Genomic DNA, 20,203 nt, shown 5'->3' on the forward strand with positions numbered 1-20,203 from the left:
GCCGCTTGAGATACACTACGCCGCCGTAACTTACGGCGCGAAATCTTTAAGGATTCGAACCAAAGCCAGGTAAGGTACGGCGGCGTAGCGTATCTCAGATACGATGCACCGGGGCAGATCCTTGTGGATCTGCCCCTTAATGTCTAATAAAGACATTTCAACATATATTTTTTCTGACATTTTTGTAACTATGACATAGATAACATTCTGAATACATTTATAAGAGAGCCACTCCCATTTTAAAATGGTTTGTTTTACTCCTTTTAAAATAAAAAAATAAAATAAAAACCAAAAGATTCAAATAAAATATTATTTTTTTTTTATAAGATTTTAAGCACATAATCCATTTAATACAAAGCAGATAAACCTCTCGCATCCACTTTCCATTCCCAAAGAATGTCATTCTGAATTGAGAACGCTTGTCGGCGGACCAGCAAAACGTCTTAAAATACAGCAAGTCCAGTTAGTTGGATTTATTGATTGACCTGAATGAATGAGAACCTTCACAGACATCCACCTCCACAGTACAAGGATCTTGTCTGCTTACAGGGTACCGAGATAATCTCCGGATATAAATCATCAATGTTCTGTTTAATCCATGAATCAGTAGTTGCACTATTATTACCAAACTCCCTCATCAGTGTCTTTATGGACCTTGCTTTGTGCACTGGTGTGCAGTCATGTTGGAACAGGAAGGGGCCGTCCCCAAACTGTTCGCACAAAGTTGGGGGCATGAAATTATCCAAAATGTCTTGGTATGCTGACGCTTTAAGAGTTCCCTTCACTGGAACTAAGGAGCCAAGCCCAACCCCTGAAAAACATCCCCCACACCATAATCCCCCATCCTCCAAATGATTTGGACCAGTGCACAAAGCAAGGTCCATAAAGACATAGATGAGCGAGTTTGGGGTGGAGGAACTTGACTGGCCTGCACAGAGTCCTGACCTCAACCTGATAGAACACCTTTGGGATGAATGTGCTTCTGGAAGAATGGTCAAACATTCCCATAGGACAGCCTTCCCAGAGGAATTGAATCTGTTATAGACTGGGATGCCATTAAAGTTCATGTGCGTGTAAAGGCAGGTGTCCTAATACTTTTGGTAATATAGTATATATACTGTATATTATTTTTATACTAAGTCCAGTCCATTGTTTGGACTTAGTACCTGCCGAAGGGTAATTCCAGCAGCCAAATAAAAGGAATTGGGGTATTAAAGTTCTCCCCAGCACAAAATTAAAACTCAGCAGCTACACAATGGGGGTTATTTACTAAAGGCAAATCCACGTTGCACTACAAGTGCAAACTACAAATGCAAAGTGCACTTAAAATTGCAAGGAAAGTGCACTTGGAAGTGCAGTCGCTGTAGATCCGAGGGGAGAAAGGAAAATAAAAAAACAGCATTTTAGCTTGCACATGATTGGATGATAAAATCAGCAGAGCTTCCCCTCATTTCAGATCTACCCCTCATTTCAGATCTACCCCTCAGATTTACAGCACCTGCACTTACAAGTGCACTTGTAGTGCAAAGTGGATTTGGCTTTAGTAAATAACCCCCATACTGTACACATACTGCACCTGCTGACTTAATATTAGGACACTTACCTGTCCTGGAATCCAGCAATGTTGGTACCCCAGCCAATGCTTCCATTGGCTCTCGGGGTGCTGCTGCTGCCATTCCCTATAGGGGCCAATTCACACCACATGCAGTCCAGTGCGTTTTTTTTTTGTCTGCATGGAAAGTAGGTTATATGGTTTTCAATGGCATAATTCACACCAGTGCTTGCAGTTCCAGAAAAAAAGTAGAGCATGCTGCATTTTTCCTGCACTGGACTGTAATGGAACACTGTAAAGCACATCAAAAACGCACTAGAATGCACTGGAACACACATGTCCTTATCTAAGGTTAAGAAAAAAAGGAGGAAAATGCACTGGAATGCTTTAAAAACACACCAAACATGCCCTGGAATGCATCAAAAACACGCATGCAGAAAAGCATCGGAAACGCATCTGCCGCAGCGAGATCTCTCGAAAGTAGGGACAGGTACCTGTCAAAAACAGGAACCTGCTCCCCTCCCCCGAAAGGTGGCAAATGTGGCAAAGTAGGGGGGGGGAGGCAAATAAGTGGAGCTTCCACTTTTGGGTGGAACTTCGCTTTAACCACTTGCCGTCGCTGCACCGCCGAAATACGTCCACAAGGTGGCTCTCCTAGGCGAGACCACGTAAATGGACGTCCTGCCTATTAGCCGCCACTAGGGGCGCACGCGCGCCGCCGGAGGCGCGCGCGCGCGCCCCCCGCTCGCCCCCGACTCCCGTGCGTGTGCCCGGCGGGCGCGATCGCCGCCGGGCACACGCGATCGCTCGGTACAGAGCGGGGAACGGGAGCTGTGTGTGTAAACACACAGCTCTCGTTCCTGTCAGCAGGGGAAATGCTGATTTTCTGTTCATACAATGTATGAACAGAAAATCAGTGTTTCCCCTAGTGAGGCCACCCCCCCCCCCACAGTAAGAACACACCCAGGCATACTTAACCCCTTCCCCGCCCCCTAGTGTTAACCCCTTCACTGCCAGTGGCATTTTTATAGTAATCTAATGCATTTTTATAGCACTGATCGCTATAAAAATGCCAATGGTCCCAAAAATGTGTCAAAAATGTCCGAAGTGTCCGCCATAATGTCGCAATACCGAAAAAAAAAATCGCTGATCGCCGCCATTACTAGTAAAAAAAATATTAATAAAAATGCCATAAAAATACCCCCTATTTTGTAAACGCTATAACTTTTGCGCAAACCAATCAATAAACGCTTATTGCGATTTTTTTTTACGAAAAATATGTAGAAGAATACGTATCGGCCTAAACTGAGGAAAAAAAATGTTTTTCTATATATTTTTGGGGGATATTTATTACAGCAAAAAGTAAAAAATATTCATTTTTTTCAAAATTGTCGTTCTATTTTTGTTTATAGCGCAAAAAATAAAAAACGCAGAGGTGATCAAATACCACCAAAAGAAAGCTCTATTTGTGGGAAAAAAAGGACGCCAATTTTGTTTGGGAGCCACGTCGCACGACCGCGCAATTGTCTGTTAAAGCGACGCAGTCCCGAATCGCAAAAAGTACTCTGGTCTTTGGGCAGCAATATGGTCCGGGGGGTAAGTGGTTAAATGTCATATCCCTGCCCAAGCTGCACTGTTGTCATGTGCCAATACTAGGCTGGGCTGGAAGATATATATGTAAGTGATGAGAGCTGCATTCTTGTGTGTGTATATACACACAGTATATATGTGTATATGTGTGTGTATATAATTATATATATATATATATATATATATATATATATATATATATATATATATATATATATATATATATATACATACATACATACACACACACACATAGAGTATATCTGATATATATATATATATATATATATATATATATATATATATATATATATATATATATATATATATATATATATATATATACAGTATATATATACACACACATATAGCAGAATGAAGATACAGTGTATATATATCTAGAATGCCTCTCCCATCACTTACATGTATAAATATTTTTCTCATTTCTTTTTTTTCATTCCTTTTATTGGGATGTGGGTCTGTGATTTCTGCGCCTTCAATCTTCTAATATGTAAATCCTGCCCTGGGAAAAACTCTTCAAACAGACAGACTTCTATCATAATACAGGAAGACAGGAAGTGAGCTGGGTGGGAACATGAGAGGTGAACCTTCACCTCTCACTTCCTGTAAGGCCTAGTCTGAAAAGGAAAGCATGGCATGGTGGAGACTCTCTGTATTCTGCTGGATGGATTCTCCTAGATTAAAGGTATGTCTTCTATCAAATAATATTAGAATTGTGACAGTTTGGTGCATGAGTTAAGTTGTATTTGTCTATTTCCTGCTGAATAGTTATCATTCTGTGTGCATTCACCTCCCCAGTTACCATGCAGCATGTGAACAGTAATGTAATATTATAGAGCTCCTGTGTGGCTTCCATGTTATATCCAGTAACTGTGTAGCATACTTTCAGTGCACATTGCTGCATATAATATTATATGGTTTCCACTCTATATCCACTCATCATGCAGCATAGGGGTTGATTTACTGAAGGCAAATCCATTTTGCACTACAAGTGCACTTGGAAATGCAGTCGTTGTAGATCTGAGGGGAAGATCTGAAATGAGGGGAAGCTCTGCTGATTTTATCATCCAATCATGTACAAGCAAAAATGCTTTTTTTTTTTTCATGTCCCCTTCAGATCTACAGCGACTGCACTTCCAAGTGCACTTGTAGTGCAAAGTGGATTTGCCTTTAGTAAATATACCCCATTATAATGTCAGGGCACAGTGCTACCAATGTTTCATGTCTCCCTCCCCTTTTGCATATTATCTGCCCTGCTACTAGGTGCCAACAGATATGGATTTTTCCATACAGATACCAATTATGGGCCACCTTTCAGGCCGATAACAATATGAGGTACTGATATTCTGTTTACATCCAGCTGCCCCAGAAGTAGCCTGATGTCAGTTGACACCTAGGCCTTTTTTTTGTATTCTAACAGCCACTGGCCACTGTCAGAATACAGGAAAAAAGAGCAGATAGCAGGGGAATCAATAGCCAGGTTGCTATTGACTATTTTAAATTGCAGTAGCCAATAGCTAGGGGGCTATTACACCCACCCACTGCCTGTTGTCAATCAGCAAAGGAGAGGATTTGAAGAACATTCTTCTTCAGGTCTTCCTCTGCTGATTGACAGCAGGCATTGGGAACAGGGCGCAATAGTCAGCCTAATTTTAAAATTGAAACAGCCAATGGCAGTCTGGCTATGGTTCCCCCACTACCTGCTGTTTACATTCAGCTGCCATCAAATAAATTGTGCAGAAAGAGGTTAGTGGTGTGTGTGTCTGTGGTGTGTGTGTGTGTGGGGGGGGGGGGGGGTGGAGGTGGAAAGCTAATTTTTTTTTTTTTTTTGGGGGGATTCTGACAGATGGGCCGCTGTCAAAGCACCTGACCAAGACTGACAACTGGTGAATGGAAAACCGGAATAAGCACTTGGAAGAAGAAAACCGACAACTGAGACAACTTGCCTTTGGTAAGCGGACAACTTAATTACGATGGTGGGCACCTTCCGTTTTTTTTTATATCACCGCACTCAACTGGCACTGTACCTGATCATCATATCTGCATCATCCTTCATTATTCATTTGGTCATCAGTGTTTAAATTTTGTGGTGATATCATTAAGAACTTTTGAGGTTTGGTTTGCCAATTGTGTGCTGTTGGCATACAATTTTGGGATCACCGATTTGGCGTATTAACCTCTCATTGGCCCGGATTCAGTAAGATTTGCGCATAAATTACGGAGGCACAGGGCAACGATTTTGCCCTGTGCCCCCGCAAATTTGCGCCGCTGCCCTCGATTCACGAAGCAGTAGCTCCGTAAATTGCGAGGGCGCGCCGGCAAAATTGCCCGGCGTAAGCGCGCGCAATTTAAATGATCCCGCAGGGGGCGGGAATCATTTAAATTAGGCGTGTTCCCGCGCCGATCGTAAAGCGCATGCGCTGTTGGGAAACTTTCCCGACGTGCATTGCGGCAAATGATGTCGCAAGGACGTCATTTGCTTCAAAGTGAACGTGAATGGCGTCCAGCACCATTCACGAATCACTTACGCAAACGACGTGAAATTCAAATTTCACGACGCGGGAACGGCGGGTATACTTTAGCATTGGCTGCCCCTACTATTAGAAGGGGCAGCCTTACGCTAAAGACGCCGTACGGAAACTCCGTAACTTGCGTACGCAGGGCCCGCGCAACATTGTGAATCGGCGTAAGTATGCAATTTGCATACTATACACTGAGCACAATGGGAGCGCCCCCTAGCGGTCATCGCAAGAATGCAGCCTAAAATCTGTGTGGCATAAGAGCCTTATGCCACGCAGATTTTAGGCTGCAGTCGGCGTTACGATGTTCCTGAATCAGGAGCATTCGTAACGCCGGAGCAAGTAAGCAATTGCGCTGCGTAACTATGGTTACGCAGGCGCAATTGCTCTCTGAATCCGGGCCATTGTTTATATATATATAATTGGACATTCATATTGTGAATTTATATACAAATTTTTCTGTGCACTCTGATTTTTTGTTTTTGTTAATTATTGTGCACCGTTTTTGGCATATCAGCCCCTGGATGCCAATCTTTCAATGTGAATTGGTATTGGTAAAATTGTTTTATTTTAATTCATTTTTTATCTATTTATTGTGTGTTATTCCACCAGTACTGCTGCCTTTTGTTATTTTTATTTTTTTTTATCTTTATTTTCTGTTTGACCAATCATTTTCCCTTTCATTCTACAGTATTTTAAGGCAGAGTTAGGCAACCTTAGAGAGGTGGAAATCTACCTGAACAACATGGGAGAAGTCAAAGATCACAGGGCACAGTGTCTTCCAATGTTGCCTCCTCACACCTGACTAAAACCTATAATTGCCGTACTACCGCGCTGCAATCACTTGCCTTTCACTGCAATTACTGGTGTAAACATTTTGCCTCCTCACCACCTTGCATAATTTCTCAGAGGCGCATTGGAGCATTGCATACCGCACGTGTGAATGAGCCCTTAGTTGCATTTGGCAATAGCACTTTTAAGGCTCATTCACATGTGAATTTGGGGTGGTAAAACCCTGCCCCCAAGCCCTACCCCCTTTAGCTGCTAAGTGGGAGGGGGTCCGGGTGCCATGGGAGATGGGTGCTTGAGAGTTACTATTAGCTCTCAAGCAACCAGAAACAACAGTACCAATGGGGATCGTTGGGTAACTGGGAGTTTACTGTACTACATTCATTATAGTATCAGTGAGTGCACTGAGGTAACTACATACTATATGCACAAGTAGGATTTTTGTTTTGTGGAACATCTTTACTTTTACCTTGGGTGAAACCCTCCTGGAATATTTTTGATCTAGTGGGGGGGGGGGGGGGGCAGCAGCAGACTGGAGGAAACCCTCTAATCATGTAAAAGTACATTTTTCCACAAGTCATCAATTTCTAACACATGAAATGAATGGCTATAGTGAGGCCATTATGTTACTTAAAAAGTTTTTATGCATTTCCATAGATTTGCCTGGCATAATGGATACTTTGAAAACCACAAGAGCGCAGCTAATAGCACTGAAGAATGATGGTGGAAGTTCATCCTGTGTGGGTGTATCGTGTGCATCACCTTCTGTCCCGTCTGAAGAGTTGAACTCATCTCCTTGTCAAGTGTCGTACTCAAGGCCTAAACAGGTAGGTTTTTCTTTTGGTACCGAAAGATTAAAACGTTGTCTTTTTTTTTAAATATCAAACATGTCCTACTCCTATTTACCTGCTCTGTGTAAAGGTTTTTGTACAGAGCAGCTCAGATCCTTCTCTTCTCAGGTCCAATGCCGGTGCTCCTGAACCAGAGCTCTGTGTGTCCAATCACACACTGAGCCTTGCCTTGGCCCCATCTCCTAATTAGCTCACTGGCTGTGATTGACAGCACCGGGAGCCAATAGCTCCCACCGCTACAGAAAGCCAATCAGCAGTGCAAGTCCCTGGAGAGACAAGGCTCTCGTGGACATCGCTGGATCGAGAGGGGACTCATGTAAGTATAGGGGGGCTGCTGCGCACAGAAGTTTTTTTTTTACCTTCATACATAGAATACATGAAGGTAAAAACCCTTGTGTCTTTACAACCACTTCACTAAAAAGTAACTTTAAGGCCGGATTCACACCTATGCGAATTGAGTGCGGCTTAAACCGCATCCAATACGCAGAACATTTCTAAATTCATTGTTTTCAATGAGGCTGGTTCACATATGTGCGATGCATTGCAGAAAAACGTGTGCATATTTTAGGCATTGCGGTGCGGCTCAGGTGCGAATTCAGGCCCATTATCTTCTATGGGTGCGCAGCTGATTTGCAGATGTGTTAATTTCTCTTCAGGATTTGTCTCATTCAGCTCAATACACCTTCCCCTCTCCCAGGTCTCCTAATCTGCAGCTAAAACGCAATGGATCTGCTGAACACTTCTCTTATCTCTCTGCAGAGATAAGAGAGCTGAAATTTGCACCGCACTAGTGTGAATCCGGCCTTAAGGCGGTGCCTCCAAGCGGCTGACAGATGGAGAGAAGCGGGTACAGTTATGCCGCGTACACACCATCGTTTTCTGCGATGGAAAAAAAACGTCATTTTCAAAAACGTCAATTTAATTGACCGTGTGTGGGCAAAAACGTCGTTTTATGTCTTCTAAAAAACGACAGAAAAAAATTGAAGCATGCTTCAATTTTATGTGTCGTTTTTGGCCGACGTCGTTTTCTGTGTTCTAAACATTGACCGTGTGTACGTAAAAACGTCGATTTAAGCCCGCGCATGCTCAGAAGCAAGTTAGGAGACGGCAGCGCTCATTCATGTAAAACGACTGTTCAGAATGGAATCAGCACATTCGTTAAGGTGTTTTTCAGCTTATAGACAAGAAAATAAAGCGCTTCTTTAACCCCTGCTTTTAACTGCTACCCAGAAATGGACGTTTGTTGCGGCTGATCTTGTTGCATAGTTATGACAAGCTTTTAATTAGTTTCTTTCTTGTTTGATAATGTTTATGTTTGTGTTCTGTTATTTAGTTGTATCTTCCATCTTAAACATTTTAAATATATATATTGGTCCACCTTTTTTTTTTGTTTTAATTTTTGTCACCAATTTGATTAGTAATCTCTATTTTGTTTTTATTTAGGAGTGTGTGAAGTGTCTGCAACAACCTAATTTTTTAGTTAACTCACCCACAAGCATGTTTTTTTACCTTGTTAATGTTTGCATTATTTATTTTGTAATGGGTCTGCCCACTCAATACTGATCTCTCAAATCTACAATAAAGAAACATGTTGAAATTTGGCAGAAAAATTAATTTTTATTTTAGTCTTCATAAAAATTTTGAAAAAAAAAAAGTGGCAACCCAAAAACACAACATAATAAAAACAAAGATGCCAAGGTAGGCAGCACTTTAGAGCATGCTTGTTTTTTTCTGAAAACAAGGGTCCCCGAAGCCACAAATACAGCCTGTGAGTCCACATTAAAATTCCATCAGGGGCACCGTATTATTTCTTCGCCCTTTTCTTCCCAGCAGCCTTCCCTGCAGTCTTCCCTGCAGCCTTCCCGGTAGCCCGAGTCCTTGGGGGCTGGGTTCCTGGAGGAGATGAGGTGGCAGGAGCCATAGCAGCCTCATGAGGTGGAGAAGCAGGAGCAGGTGGAGGAGCAGGAGCAGGTGCAGGAGCAGGAGCAGGAGCAGGAGCAGGAGGAGCAGCAAGGACAGGAGGAGCAATCCGCACAATGTGGGTGTCGTCATCGAGCTGCCCCAGGGATGCCATGGTTATGGCTTGGAAGATGAGGAGTTCGCAGCGCACACGCTGGCTCTGCTCCAGATTGTACATCTTGGCTGCAATGAGCGCTGCGAACCCCTCAACTTCACTGGGTGGCTCTCGGATGGCTGCAGTAGCTTGGCGAAGCAGGCCCTGGGTCTCCTCCTCCATTTGTCGCATACTCCTGAGCCGTTTATTGGGATTGCGGAATGGAGGGATCCGGGAGATGGTATCCCGCCGGCGTGCCTCCTGGGTCCCACTGGGGCCTGCCACCTCCTGGCTCCCAGTGGGCTCTGCCACCTCCTGCCTTGCAGTTGGCCCTGGCTCCTCCTGGCTCCCTGTGGGCCCTGTCTCTTCCTGGCTCCCTGTGGGCCCTGGCTGTTCCTGGCTCCCTGGCTCTTCCTGGCTTGGGTCTGCCTGTGTATGAAAAAAAGGAACATATGTTATTTGTGTTTGTCATTAATCACACACATTTTTACAATCATGAGTGATGCAAATTGAATGTCAATATATATTACACACAGGGTCGCCATCCTTAATTATGTGGCCCCTTAAACACCTTCAGACATGGTCCCCCTGGAATTATGTGGGTTGTTGCATGCCTAATTTAGTAAATAAGTGGCCTTTTCCCCAAAAATTCATTTAATCAATTTAGTGTCAACTAGATAGTACTCAAAAAGGGTGTCTTCCATCTGGGACCCCTTGCAGGTGTATTGCGTTACTCCCCCCCTACTGGCCTATCAGAAAATGCCACCCACTCCTTCATCAACATTATTAATTTGCCCATTTTGACCCCATCATGTTTTCCCACTACTGACTATTGATCCTATCCCTAAACTTACGAGATTCACATAGAATTTATAACAATAGTAACATACATTTACCATTATTACTATACTTGTCATATACTAACTAAATTCAAACAAAAAACACATACCATTCTCCACGGCTCACAATTGGGGTCCTCCAGGAACTCTTCCTCTTCCTCCGAGCTTGTCTGCTCCTGTCTGCAGGGAACACTGGAGGATTGGCTGCTGGGAAGCTGGGAGCTACCTCTTGGGGGAAGGGTAGACATGGATGTCCTGGTCTCAATGTGGTCGTCCAGGAACTGCAGCTGACTATAGTACCACAGGGTTGGTTTGTATATGGAGTCAGCTGCAGCCCCAGACCTCATTGAGGCCAGGACTTGGACCCGTTGGGCCCTGTAGGTGCCCCTGATGGAATTGATTTTATTTTTCACAGTGGCTGTTGTGGCGTTGGGGACCCTTGTTTTCAAAAAAACAAGCATGCTCTGTCTAGCTTTCTCCCTGGCATCTTTGTTTTTATTTAGTGTGCTTTTGGTTTGCCACAGAACTGGATGTTCCTTCCATTTTTGGATGAATTCTGTCAGGAAGTCCGCATCCTTGAAGGCATCCATTCTTTCTGCACATGAAACAGAAGCCAAAACAATAATGTAATTAAAGGCACTAGCTTACTTCCCCTAACTAGCCCACAAACTCATTCCCTATTCACTATAATAAAGTCGGAATTAAAAACTTACGTCTCGTCGTTAGGAAAGATCGGGAATTACGACTTCTTCCACAGACTATGCAGGCCGTTTCCAAACACGTCCCATCCCTTTTACACTACGCACGCGTGACGCTCCGCACGACACCCCGCCCCTGACGTTCGGTATCGTCCTTTCCACGCCCCTTCTCTGTCGTTTGGTGAGTGAGAAAAGATGGACAACATGGAGGTGTATTCTAGCTCTAGCCAGGAGGCAGGCCAGGCCCAAACACGCCGCAGATTCCGCTGCAGAGCCTCCAACATGAGCTTTAATGAAATGGTGGAGATGGTCACCATATTGAGGAGGGAGGACTATGATGCCAAGCATGGCCCCTACATGCATCCCAATAAAGTTAAAGCCAAAATTATGGAGAAGGTCATCCGTAGGCTCCAGCGGAAGTTTGGGAAAACCAGGAGCAGAGAGCACCTGCGCAAAAGGTGGTCGGATTTAAAAAAAAGGGAACCCCACCAACTTTACAGAATTAATAGGGTGATTCGAAGAAGAAGTAAGTTTTTTCCATGTGTATTTAATTATTTTGGTGTGTTCTTTGTGCCATTTTTTTTTTGGGGCCAGGTTGACCATAAAATGAATATTATGAATGTGGACGCATGATGCAGTCGTCGTAGTCGTCGTTCATTCGGTGACTTTCAATAATCCAATACCATATTAATGAGAAATGGCATCATGCCTAGTTTGCATGTGCAAAGGGGAGTTGAAGCACTGTATCTGAACAAAAATCGTAAATTTAGGAATTGTGGGCGAATGAACGACGACTCCTATGACCAATTAGTCGACACAAATATGAAAGTTGTGACATTTTTGGGGCTTAAAAAAAAGGTGTATTCAATTCTGGAATAGATGGAAATGTGTTTCAGCTTATTTTAGAAGAAACGTAAATACCTTGAGATTCACAAAAAGGAGCGTTTGCTACTCCTTTTTTTATTGAACATGTGTACTCAGTAGCACAATTGTTTGTCACAATCACAACCTATGTTGGGTCACACACAGGGGTGAGCAGATCCAGGGGAGACTTGTTTAGCTTACATATCTAAACTTAAAAATTGTGTTAACTGATTTGACATTACTTTGTGAATGGATTAAATATTGGTCTATTTTAGTGATAATTGTTTAAAAATCAACAATAGTGACCTTTTGTTTAGCATTTCTTATTTTTTGGGTGTCATTTCATGCCGCTCGTAATGGTTGAACCTCATGTTTTCCCTTTCTTCAATCTTGTAGGGCACAATGAAGCACAAAGGCAGGAGGCACAAGCCAATCAAGCCACACCCCCGAGGGATGTAGAGGAAGAGGAACCTGCCTCAACATCCGGTAAAGTAACATCTACCACATTTTCTGTGAATATAGATATAGGCATACAATCTTTTAACACATGTTTTGGTTCCACATTTCAGGAGGAAATCGGGCTGGTCAGGGACTGGACACGTATAGTGCCCAGCTCCTCATCGGCGAGGTTCTCACCTGCAGGGCCCAAGTTGAGGACATACGTCTGGCCTGCCGTGAAATACGTCACAAAGCAAAGACGCTGGAACGGCAGCTTAAAAATTTTATTAATGTTTTGGGGAGGGTTTAATTTTTGGTGTATTTTCTTTTTTCCTTGAATTTAAAAAAAAAAAAAAAAAAAAAATATTATATTTTGTAATAATCAAAAAAAACCAAAAAAATAAAAATATTGATTTGTTGTACTAATCAAAACTAAAAAAGTACCAAATAAATAACATTTTGGACTCCAAACAATTTGTGTGTAGTTATTGGTATCAATGCAGACTCATTCAATTACTCAGGCATATTTGTAGAGTTATTAAGATTTAACACTCATGGGAATTTATTACATCCCAAACACATGGCTGGATGAGAACCTACGAAAAAGAAACATTACCCCCCAAAACTTACAAATAACTAAAATCAAACAAATAAACACTGTTTCATCAAACAAAAAGTAAATTTATTTTTTTAAACAAGATCAGGCATTGCAATGGCCCCCCTCCCCATAAAATAGTCCACATAGGATTGACGCACTGCACGTGCGGTTTGGGGGGCCAAGCCTCTATGGCTAGCCTGATGTCCCGGCTCCGGAGCCACAAGATCAGCCTCATCAGGCAATACCGTCAGGTACGTTTGAGAATTTCTTTTCAAAAAATTGTGCAAAATGCAACAAGATAGTATGATATAATTCCACTTGTATTCCGCCATGTTTATTGCTGTTAAAAACAATCTGAATCGGCTGGCCATGATTCCAAAGGCATTCTCTACCACACGTCTTGCCCTGGCCAGCCGATAATTAAAAACCCTCCTCTCATGGGTGAGGGTGCGTACGGGAAATGGCCTCATGAGGTGGGGACCCAAACCAAAAGCCTCATCTGCTACAAACACGAAGGGCAGACCCTCTTCGTTCTCCTCCGCAGGTGGCAATCCTAGGTCCTCCAACCGAAGCCGTTGTGCGAACTCCGTCTCCGCAAAGACACCGCCGTCCGACATCCGGCCATTTTTCCCAACATCCACGTACAAAAACTCGTAATTTGCAGAGACCACCGCCATCAAAACAACGCTGTGGAACCCCTTGTAATTGAAGAAATGGGATCCACTATGGGGTGGGGGCACAATGCGGATGTGCTTGCCATCAATGGCTCCTCCACAGTTCGGAAAGTTCCAACGCTGGGAGAAGTCCGCTGCCACAGTCTGCCATTCCTGTGGCGTGGTGGGGAACTGGATAGAAAGAAAAAATAAAAAACATTAGAACAAAGATTTTAAACAGAATATAGCTAAAATTACAAGGGATCCCACCAACAATTCCACAAAAAAGGTTAGTATTAAAAAATAACATGTGAACAATTAAGCATATTAATCACCCCCCTCTGATGTTGAAAAAATATATTTAGGGGGAGTGGGGCTCAAGATGAGATGAGAAACAACCCCCCAAAAAATATCTAAATAAGAAAAATAATTATTAGTATGTATTTCAAAAATCTAGGGGGGGGGGGTTTGGACAATGGAGGCCACAAATAAACGGGGATATAGGGACACACAAAATGCAGCACTACAATGGAGGCCACAAATAAACGGGGATATAGGGACACACAAAATGCAGCACTACAATGGAGGCCACAAATAAACGGGGATATAGGGACACACAAAATGCAGCACTACAATGGAGGCCACAAATAAACGGGGATATAGGGACACACAAAATGCAGCACTACAATGGAGGCCACAAATAAACGGGAATATAGGGACTATGCTAGGTGGGTTTGCCCACAACATAGAATGATGGACAGGTTGGCTAAATTAAATAAACATGTAGGGCTTTACTAATTGTGTAGAACAGCATACATAGAGACAAAGTGAGCATTCTGAGCATATTAGAAAAGTATTTTTTTTTTTTTTTTTTTGGGAATTAGTTTGACCATTGAAAGAACACCACTTACCTTAACATAGTCCTCCTGAAGAACCTGAATGATGGCTGAACAGGTCTCAGGGATTATGAGGCCCAGAGCCTGGGGGGAGATGCCCGTCGAGAACTTCAAGTCCTGCAGACTTCTCCCTGTTGCAAGGTAGCGCAACGTAGCAACTAGCCTCTGCTCAGCAGTGATGGCTTCCCGCATAACGGTGTCCTGCCTGGTGATATATGGCGACACCAAAGCCAAAAGCTGCTGAAATACGGGGTCAGACATCCTAAGAAAATTCCTGAAATCATCAGGGTTATTTTCTCGGATCTCCCGCAGCAGAGGCATATGAGAGAACTGGTCCCTGCGTAGCAACCAGTTCTTGGTCCACAACCTCCTCCTCACCCTGTTCATGGACCGTCGCTGGGATGCAGCACACATCCTAACAACAAGCACAGCACGATCTCGGCGACGAGTTCGTACCCGCAACATGGCTAGAAAACGGTCGTCAAATCAGATCAGACTAAAAATTACGCCCTGAAGTAAAGAATGGCCTTTGAAGAACGACCTGCTAAACAGCACCGTGCACACCAAACGTAATGCCTAAACAAATACGTCCTTAGTACAAGCACTGTATCACAGATCCGACAACAAATAGACAAACTGTACGACAGAAAACGAAATTTAAAGCACAGTCACTGAAAATCACGAATCGTATCTCACCAAACTTTTACTAACACGCAGCAACACGATATCAGCAAAAGAGGCCGTCTTCCGCATGGAAACGACCCTTTATAGTGACGTCGTGCGTGATTGACGGAACTGCGCTGTGCTAGAGCGTTGTGAAAAAGCGATGGTGTGTATGCTACGTCTTTGTTCAAATTGAAGTTTGAAAAATGACGTTTTTTTAAAGCACATAAAGCGTCGCATTTTTCCATCGCAGAAAACGATGGTGTGTACGCGGCATTAGACCCTATGAAAACATCAGCTTTGACTTGTAGACTGTAAGCCAATTTGACTGTTGTGTCAAAATGAGATATCTTGCTCAGTCTGGTAGTAGTCTGAACTAATAAGGCAAGTTGTAGGCAAGATGTTGATTTTTATACTGATTTTTGAAAAGTCTACAATATTTTGATGTTTTTATACATGCTTAATTTTGTTAGTTTTATTTACTCAGCTGCATCTGTTAGACCCCTTTCACACTGAGGCAGTTTTCAGGCATTTTAGCGCTAGAAATCGCCTCTAAAAAGCTCATAAAACTGCATCCCTTTCAGTGCAATGAGTAATTTCACACTGGGGCGATGCGCTTGCGCAACATTAGAAAAAGTACTGCAAGCAGCATCTGGGGCGGGTTGGGAGCGCTCCAAAAACGCACCTGCCTATTGAAATTAATGGGCAGTGCTTCCAAAGCACCCTAAAAGCGCATTAAAACTGGACTTTTTCCCTTTAAAAAAAAAAAAAAACGCCTAAAGTGCTACAAAAACACTGCAAAACCGCCGGAGCTTTAGCATCGCTGCAATGTGAAAAGGGTCTTATATGGCTTTTGATTCACAGGGAAAATCTAATAAGTCTAATATTTTCCATTTACTTTTTAAAGCTGCTACTTTGGCAAAGTTTCCTGGGACTTCATAAGCTGTGATCAGTGACGCTGTTACGAGAAAAATTGCTGCGTTGAAATATCACCTGAAGGGAAACATCAGGAACCTCAGCAGAATACCACAAACTTTTATGTCATTAATGCCATTTACCACTTTCTATTCCCTGTGTTGAAGTTTTTGTATATTTACATGATAATAAAGTTGTGTGTATTGTACTGTGTTATTGTTTTTTTTTTTCAAATGTTTGCTAGTTTTATAGGCCTACAATATATAAAATACAATATATAAATACACAGCATTTCAAAATGTAATAGGAATGTATTTTTTTAAATTTTGCATTCAGAAGTACATTTACATTTATATTTAAAATATATTTTAAAAAAACATTCTTAATATATTTTTCCGAAATATATTGCCATATATTTGAAATGCTACAATTTTGGCCAGATTCAATATATTTCAAAAATATATTTCAATATATTTGTGCATATATTTCGGAATGCATTGTGAAATATGTTGCAAATATATTCATAAATATATGTTAAATGTACTTCTGTATGCATTTAGCAATATATTTTTGCAGCCATAAATATATTGCAAAGTGCATTTTGGAATGCATTGTGAATATATCCATAAATATATGTGAAATGTACTTCTGAATACATTTAGCAATATATTTCTGAATATATTCACAATGCATTCCAAAATGCACATTGCAATATATTTATGGTTTCATAAATATATTGCTAAATGCATTCAGAAGTACATTTAACATATATTTATGAATATATTTGCAACATATTTCACAATGCATTCCAAAATATATTCACAAATATATTGAAATATATTTTTGAAATATATTGAATCTGGCCAAAATTGTAGCATTTCAAATATATGGCAATATATTTGAGAAAAATATATTAAGAATGTTTTTTTAAAATATATTTAAAATATATTTTACTTCCACATGGGCTTCTCCACCACAACCGAGGGTGACACCCCTTTTCCGGCAGGAATGTCACCCCCACAATCATACATCATTCACAAACATAAAACAAATCATAATCACATGTGAAAAAAATGGTAGTAACAAAAGGCCTTCTATGAACCACCCCCACTGCGCTCAACTGGAGATAAATGAATAAATAATGGTGATGTATAGCTGCTGCTATTAACGAAAATATTAATGTGACAAATGATACCTATAATGACTCCTAAATGTGTAGTATGTCAATATGAGTGAACATGCGCTGCTTTGTTCACTCATATTGACATACTACACATTTAGGAGTCATTATAGGTATCATTTGTCACACAAATCATAATCACAGTAAAAAAAAAAAAAAAAAAAAACTTTAAACACTGAAAACAAAAAAAGACAAAAACTTATCGCCGCTGGAGTGACCCACGCCTGGGGCAGCCACGGCCACGGCTCCGCAGGGGAGACTCATGGGGGGGGAATCAGGGGAAGGAGGAGCATTTCCTGGTCTCTGCCCACCTGGCGTCCTGCCCTCCAAGGCCACGGCGATTCTGGTGAGGCCCACATTGAGGGCTGCTGTGTTGGCCTGGACAGCCTGGGTCAGGGCACGCACCTCCTGACCCACGCCTGCTGTGGCAGTCTGCATTTCATTAAAGCAGTTAATCACTGCAAGTGAGTTGCAAGACATGTCCTTGACTGACTCCTTGATGGAGACCAGGCTCTCCTCCATCCGGCCCACAGTCTGGGTGACTTGACCCAGATGGCGGGTCTGATGGGCCTGGTCCCTTCTTAGGTTCTCTGGCAGAACCTCTGCCACCCCCTGGTCTTGCGGGTCGCCTTCCTGCCTCCAGATGAGGCTTGTGGCCTGGGAGTAGGGGAGACCCCTGGGGGGAAGCCCTGTTGGTGGAGGAGTGGGAGGGGCTACCCCTGATGGAGGCCTGACTGCTGCCAGCCCTAAGGGAAGACTCCTCCAAATGGAGCGTGATATTCCCCGACATCACCTCCTCCTCCTCAACCTCCTCAGAGGACTCCGGGCTTGCCTGGGGGTCTTCCTCAGACTCATGTCCGGTGGAGGCTGCGGACTGGCCAGATGGCCCAGCACCCTCCTGCACATCTGTGAATGACACAAAACATACACAGGTTGAAGGATCCACACACTTGTCACATATTCCCCCCCACACACATGCTACTCACCAGATAGAAAAAAAAACGTACCTGTCCTCACGGCCTCCTCAATGGAGTCAAAGCCAGGCAGCCCCTCCACTTGCTGCCTGTGGAAGCTATGGGCCACCGCACGCTCCTCAGGAGTCAGCCTAATAGTGCATGCAGGTCCCCCTCCAGTGCCCCTGGCATGTGCTGAAATCTTAGCCAGCTTCCCACGGACCACACGCCTGAGATCATTGATCTTTTTTTGGATCCCATTGCGGGTCCTGGTCTCACTACCCAACGCATTGACATTGTCTGTGATGTCTTGCAGTATCTGCCTCCTCCTGGCCGGGGTGGTGTTGGCACTCTCAGGGCCATGAAGAAAACAACCAAATTGGGTAATGGCCCTCACAATGATCTCCTTCTCCCGCGAGGAGTAGTTTAACTTCCTCTTCCTCTCAGTCATCTTTACAAAACACTCTCCAAAACACTCTCCAAAAAACACACCGACATGACACGACACAAACCAACAAACAGCAACAGACAATGGAACAAAAGCACCTTGCTTCAGGGAGGGAAACAAATGGATGTACTTTTGCAATGGAAGGGCGTATGTCTGGGCCTATTTATGCCCTGGGCATATCTCACTAAGTACGCCGGGCCTAGTTCCTTTCTCACGGATTGTGCCGGGCCGAGTTCTGAGCATGCGCAGAGAGGCTCTGACCATAGTCAGCGTCATGCGCATGCGCAGTCCGGCCGGCCCTTCATTTGCATGGGGTCACTGCTCATTTCAATGGAACACGCCAACGTCCTTCCCACTTTCAATTACGCCGGCTTACGCCTCAGAATTTACGTCGCGCCGGCGCAAATTTGGGCGCAAATACTATGAGGATACGGTACTTGCCTCTCTAAGTTGAGTCGGCGTAGCGTAAATGAGATGCGCTACGCCGGTCTATATATGCGCCAATGTACGTGGATCTGGCCCTCCATGTTTAGCACACAAACAAGTCTCGTCTCGTGTGTGGGCAGCTGGAATATATGATATCTATATCCAGACTGATAGGAAGCGGTATATGACGGAAACACTCAAGCGGACTGTGGGACGTTCCGTTACAGATATGATTTTTGTTTAGATGGTAACTCACAAAGTATCAAGGGCCCATTTAACTGATTAAATAGCGTTGTTACGGTCAATAATTGTATACAGTGAAGACACGTCTGCTGTTGCTAATAGCAACCGATCTTGTCTCACTTAAATTCTCTCAAGGATCTGTATAAGATGTTTAGTGTCCCGTAAATATGATCAAGTATTTGGTGCCACCAGTTGTAAGAACAAGTCAATGTACTCCCCCAATCTCGCATTGACTGACTGTATGGCGTTGACAATGGGTCTCCCCGGTGGGTGGGTCTGGTCCTTGTGTAATTTCAGTATGGTATATATCACTGGTACTCTGCAAGTTTGAGGTAACAGATATTTAGCTGCTCTACCATTTAAAATGTTTTTCCTGGTTCCCAGTTGTATTAAGCTTCCCAATTCTTTCTTAGATTTTGTTTTGGGGTCTCCCATCAATTTAAGATAAGTGTTATGATCATTCAGTTGCCCAGTAAGTTCATTGTAATACTATTCCTTCACTAAAACTACAACCCCCCCCCCACTTATCTGCGGGTCCAATAACTAAATGTTTCCTCTCCTCTAGATCCTTCATTCCTTGTTGAATGTGTATTGGATCCCTTATCCTTTTGAGATTCAGTGTTTCCAGATCTTGTAATACCATATGGTTGAGAACATCCACATGTTCATTATTATGTGGGTTGAACAAGGATTTGTTTCTCAATTGAGTAAGGGTATTATTACTGGTTAGGTTTTGTGACCTTTGGGTCACGGCAACATATTTATTTAACATATATTTTTGGATATTCAGTCTCCTAGTATATTTCTGAATGTCTACATAGGTGTCAAATTTGCTCAAATTGCGTGTAGGGGCACATTTCAAACCCGTATCCAGTACTTTTAGTTAATTTATGGTTAGTTCAGATCCATCTAGATTAAAGACACCCTCTCCTAATGGTCTCTTTTTCTTTTGAGCTTTCTGTCCGGCTTGACAGCCCCTCTTTGATTTGGGCTTCTTCTCTGATCTCCCATTTT

The sequence above is a fragment of the Rana temporaria genome, chromosome 6 (assembly GCF_905171775.1).
Source record: "Rana temporaria chromosome 6, aRanTem1.1, whole genome shotgun sequence".
Classification (NCBI taxonomy): domain Eukaryota; kingdom Metazoa; phylum Chordata; class Amphibia; order Anura; family Ranidae; genus Rana; species Rana temporaria.